This window comes from Rutidosis leptorrhynchoides, chromosome 3, assembly GCF_046630445.1.
Source record: "Rutidosis leptorrhynchoides isolate AG116_Rl617_1_P2 chromosome 3, CSIRO_AGI_Rlap_v1, whole genome shotgun sequence".
NCBI classification, from domain to species: Eukaryota; Viridiplantae; Streptophyta; class Magnoliopsida; order Asterales; family Asteraceae; genus Rutidosis; species Rutidosis leptorrhynchoides.
The window spans coordinates 214039376-214045383 of NC_092335.1; the positions used below are offsets into that span (position 1 = coordinate 214039376).

Below are 6008 nucleotides of genomic sequence, written 5' to 3' on the forward strand. Positions count from 1 at the left end.
TTAAGGGTCATAAAAAACATATGATGATCTTTAAAAAGGGTCCTAATAGCTGAAAAAAGTTTATAAAACCCATGAATAAGGGTTCTATAATATCATTAAGGACCGTTAAGAAGGGTTCCATGAACATGTTAGGACCTTATTATAGGGTCATATAATGTGACTTCTAATATTTTAAAACATATAAGGACTTTATTTAAGGGTCCTAAAAATATATGAGGATCTTTAAAAAGGATCCTAATAGCTGAAAAAAGTTTATGAAACCCATGAATAAGGGTTCTATAATATCATTAATGATGCTTAAGAAAGGTCCCATGAACATATTAGGACCTTATTATAGGGTCATATAATGGGACTTCTAATATTTTAAAACATATAAGGATTTTATTTAAGGGTCCTAAAAATCATATTAGGATTCTTAAAAAAGGTTCTAATAAGTTTATGAAACTCATTAATAAGGGTCCTATACTATCATTAAGAACCACACAAATAGCGTCCTAAAATAAGTTTTTTGAAACCCATAAATAGGGTTTTATAAAATAATTAAGGACCACAAATAGAGTCCTAAATACTATATTGCGACCTTTCGATAGAGTCCTAAAACACACAAAAAAGGTCCTAAAAAGCACATGTTAGTACTGTTAATGAAGGTCCTAATATCTTAACTAAGATGATAATACCCTTTTTAGGGTCCTATAATATAATTATTTACATTATAAATGGGTCCTAAAACATATATTAAGATCCATTAAAAAGGTCCTAAAAACATATGTTAGGACCTTTTAAAAGGTCCTTAAATCTCAAAGTAAAATTATGAAACCGATTTTTAAGGTCGCGCAAATTAGCTATAATGATCATGATAAATATAAAATAATCATGGGCATGATCATAAAATTATAATTAAAACAAACAAATTCTATAAATGAAATTGACATCCAAAAACTGATTTTTATTTAATAGCAAACTCAGAATCTCAGATATGTTTCATCTGGAAGAAAACATAGTTACAAAAATCAAATATATAAGTCTAGTAACATTTGGCGATAATAATAAAGAAGTAAACACATGAATTCTAAGAATGAGCAGATCGATCATGAAGCAATCTTCTTAATCAAGAGGTACTACCTACAAAAAAAAATTTATTTCATATGTTAGTTTAACTTCGCGTTAAAATAACTTGTAATTACAAAAGTACACTTTAAGAAGGTCATACCTCGATAAAATTTCTTGGCCATGCAATACGAGTGCCTATAGCATCAATAATTGTGTCCATCTGTGCATACGGCCCAACCAGCTCTTCTTCTTTTTGAATTGTCACCTGAGGATTAACCGAACATTATCTTGTACCAATCTCTTTCCCTCCCACCACCTCTTTTGGATCTAAACTCAAAATCCATCCTCTTGCTACTATGTCAAACGGCTTGTGAATGCTCCTCATATATACGTTAGACCGAACCTGAATATCATTTTACAACAAATAAGAGTTAAAGTATATTTGTTAACATTAAGAAGACAAGGTTTTTTATAACATAAACATACCCATAAGGGTAGAGGTTCAACGACTGGTGAGGTAACTGGGGAAATAGTTGAATCACTGTTGGACCGATTCTTTTCCCAATTCTGTTGTGCTCTTTCCGCCTCTAATTCCACGATTTTTGATTTCATCATTTGATTCTCTCGTGTGTAAGCAACACGAGATGGTGTTACAAAACATAAAACCTAGAATTAAACAAGATGAGCATCACGAGTTTTTGAAAACGGTCAGAATATCAATATCAATATACTAGTAGGTATTATGGCTGTGCATATGCACAGCCCTGGAGGTTGATTTGATGTATTCAAATATCTTCATTTAACCTAGTATGTATTACTTATAATAACATAATAATCGTTTACTCATATTTTACACTGTACTTGACTTTGTATCTTATTCTCCACCCACCTTCCGTTGCTACATATCTTGCCCATCCAGTTGTATAAAAATAAGCTCAAGCAAGTAATCATTACTAAATGGGTAAAATAACTCTATGGAGATAGGTGAAACTTGAATGGTACACTGAAAAGTTAAAACAATCTAGATCAGCCTACTTATAAACAAAGGGGTAATATCATAATGAAGAAAACAAAACAAAAACAAAAAAGTGAAGAACAAAACCGCGCTCAACTCAATAGAGTTCAAGCTCTTTTAAAACGTAATAAAGAATATTTAAATTTTAATGAGGCGAATAGTAGTGTATGTTACCTTAAGAGTATAAACATAGACTGGAACTTCTCTAGATTAGTTTTGTAGTGCTAAACTTTTGAGATTTCAGAGAATGTTCTTTATCTTTCTTATTAGACCAGATGTAATCTCTGATGCTTTCGTAAACCCGCTTAGGTATGATCTTTTCATGTGTGGTGTCGAAACTTGAAACCACTTGTGCATTTGCCTCTTTGGTTAGCTTTTTATCTCCATCAGGACGCTTTCTGAATAAAGGTTAACCCATTAGTCCATTACATTGTGTGACTCATATGAAAAGCAAGGATTAACAAATGTGCAATTCACCTGGACAACATCATGCTATGCTAGGTGCTGATCCAGAGGATGTCATCCATGTAAATTAATACCACATCATGACCACCATCATCATGCTTAGTTACATTGAAATAATTCACAACTAATGACACCAAAGTAGGGATGGTATCGGTACCAATACCATACCGAACCGGTACTGAACCGCATAGTACCGATACCGAAAAAAGGCCAAACCCTTTCCCGAATACCGTACCGAATTAACGGTATCGGTACTGGTTCGGTACCGGTATCGGTACCGGTTTTTCGGTACTAATACCATATAGTACCGAAATATTACATGCCTACTTAACTTTGCTTAATCGTTTTTAGATCATTAACTAGACTCACAACTCTTAAACTAGCTAAACTAATTCTTTAATTTTCATACATAATATATGTTACTGTCATAGTAGAGGCATATATACATACATATATGCAATAATGCAAAACCTTAATGTTTATATTAACTATCTCGTTGCGTATTAAATATAAATTATTATTTTATTTAGAAAAGCTAAAAGATGTATTATTAAGACATTGGCAAGAGCCTATCAGGAGTGTAGAAGGAAGCCCGCAAGCGGCTGACTTATAAAATGATTACATTACTGCACCAATTCTAACTCCAAAGTAAAACAAGGAAAGCTTAATCCATTTCCAGTAGATAACCTTGGGTTAGTATGCCAGTCATCATATGCTACTTTAGATCTTGAACATCAACGTTGTATTAGACAGCCATTGGTAAAACATAATCTTTAAAAAAATTACTATTACTACATTATACTCCGTATAATATCTTAATCTTATGGCCATGTATACTCATTTTATATTTCGGTTTTCAGATCGGGAATACCGGTACCGAACCTCATAGTACCGAAACCGATTTTTGTATAAACTAAGAACCGATACCGATACCGAATACCATCGGTACGGTATTTCGGTACCGGTACCGGTACGGTTTCGGTTTTTCGGCATTTTTGCTCATCCCTACACCAAAGTATGCAAGTCTTTCATGTAATGACCTTTAATTTATATAAAGGCAACGTCGTCACATACTTCAAGCAGAGTATATACTTTGAATCTAACAATCTCAGAATGTGAAAGCAGCCACTTAGCAATAATTAAAACACTGATTATCAGATTTCAAAGACTCAAGAACTGTAGAGTCGCTACTTTCACATGATCGTAATTGATGTCAGTGCAATTAAAAAAGTCATTAACAAAAAACAGAATTCCCAACTAAATGCTAGCAGCACAAGATGACATATAGATTAAACATAAAAATCAATGAATCAAACATTCGATCTATACATTTCCTAACATTGACGACTGAAAATCTCAGGGGGGAAAAAACAGACCTGATCTTTCAGCACTCAAGAAACATCGAGCCGTATACTCGCACTCCACCTGATGACCATATGCTGACATCTTGAGACACATTTATCTCTTCAAAATCTGTAACTACCACGACTTAATCTCGAGTATCTCATGAACCAGTATACTGGCTTACAAAAGTTATCAACATACCTTTTTTTAACCTAACTTTAAGCATAAATAGTAGATGCACAAATCAAAGTTATGATTTTTAATCAACTTATGTACGAGCCTTGAGATTTCAAGTACCAGTCGTATATAATAATTGTCAATAATTGAAAAGGATAGAGAGACATTAAAGAAGGTTACCTGGTAGAGTGATAATGATATAGAAACTACTTGATGACCGAAATAGACAATCAATTTAGAAATCAACAATTAGAAACATATACGGAGTATTGATTTTGAATCACTCCCTGCATTCTCCAACACATAATGAATCTTTTTACTCGTATCCGAACCATCACCTTATGTATACACTGTCTGAATATCTTTTGTTATATGTTCTAAAGCTTGAAGAGTAGCCAGAATGTCTTGTTTCCTGATGACTGTCATGTCACTAAGTTTCTGCATAACAGAAGAATTATATTGAGTTACTGCTAATTGAAAACAAACCCCTAAATATTCAGAATACAAGCATACACCAGAGATTAAATTCTAAACATAAATAACAATTCAATATTATAATAGATTCAAGCTACAAACTCCACTCATCAATGCGTAAACCTTAAAAGACCAATTTTATACGTATTTAGGGAATACTTCAAAAACCCTAACAATTTTAGAATACAAAATTTCCTAATCCAGCAACAAGCAAATATCGACTAACTGTAAAAATTAATTGTAAGAAACAAATTGAAAATAAACCCCTACCTTTCAGCATGTCGGTAGCTTTAAAAGGGAAACAATTCATCGATAACGACCGAGTAAAACAATCAGTAGAAGATGCTTATGGCGTTGGCAATGGTTATCTAGGTTTTTGATGGAGAGATGGAGAGTAGAAGATGGAGAGAATGAAAATATGAAAACGAAGAGGTCTTAATCGTTTTCAAAATAGATTGATAAATTGGCGATGGCAGTGGTTATCTAGGTTTTGATTTGTCATCAACAATCGCGTCGATTAAGTAATGATGAAGTCATGAAATGATGAAGATGGCGATGGTAGTTTAGGGTTTTTTTGGGGATAGCTTGTGGAGATAGAAAAAGAACAAAGATTAAAAATAGATAAATTAGATAATTAAAGGAGGGAATTTAAAATTAAGGATTTTGTTAAAATTTCATGATTAACACTTCTATATTTTTTTTATTGGTTTTAGTTATACTTCAATGTGATAAGCGTTAAAATAATTTATCTTAAATATATCTTTAATGGTTTAAGTGAAATTTTTTATAAATATAATTTTTAATTTTTCATTCGGTATCAAAGAGACCGGTTACTTTATAAAGACTGATTTTAATCTTGTAAAAATGCTTATAGTATAACAAAAACCATCTATTATTGCAAATTAATGTATAGAGAAATCATCTATTGCTGCAAACAAATTTATGATGTAACGGACATACTATCAATCCCCCGGCCCTTTTTAAGTTTAATTGATGCACCCAGTATTGTCGGCCCCGTTATAAGTTAAATTAATGATAATAAATCCCCGTATTCATTCTATACATTACATAGTTTTTTAGAAAATAGTATCGGGAGAAAATCAATTTAAACTCTAATCCTTAAACTATAAACCCTAAACCATAAATCTTAGATCCTAAACCACAAACCCTAAACCATATTTCAAGTCTGTTCTTTGTACCTCTGTGGATGTTCAACCTATATCTTCTCCTGAAACTCTGTTTACTAGGAAGATATCATACGAGAATGCTTTATTCATGGATAGATACATTCATGATGATGAATATAAGGCTACCATGTTTGATATTGATGATGAGAAGGTTCCTGGTCCTGATGGTTATTCTTCAAAGTTTTTCAAATCAGCTTGGGATGTTGTTGGTAAGAATGTGTGTTCAGCTATTAGAGAGTATTTTCAAAATGGTAAACTGTTAAAAGAAGTGCGAAGACACTCAATCTACCAGCAAT

General features: G+C 32.4%; 1 long non-coding RNA gene across 6 annotated transcripts; it reads right to left on the reverse strand.

Moving 5' to 3' along the window:
* Positions 1-947: 947 nt before the first annotated feature.
* LOC139897204 (uncharacterized) lies at positions 948-5098 on the reverse strand. 6 transcript variants are annotated; one of them, XR_011776468.1, is made up of 8 exons: positions 4796-5098; positions 3907-4489; positions 2543-2569; positions 2240-2463; positions 1940-2053; positions 1537-1716; positions 1211-1453; positions 948-1122 (listed from the first exon to the last, which is right to left on the reverse strand). It is a non-coding gene; the product is annotated as an uncharacterized lncRNA (long non-coding RNA). The 6 variants fall into 6 exon arrangements; XR_011776467.1 differs by having other exon boundaries at positions 2240-4003; positions 4232-4489; XR_011776469.1 differs by lacking the exon at positions 2543-2569.
* Between the last annotated feature and the right edge of the window lie 910 nt (positions 5099-6008).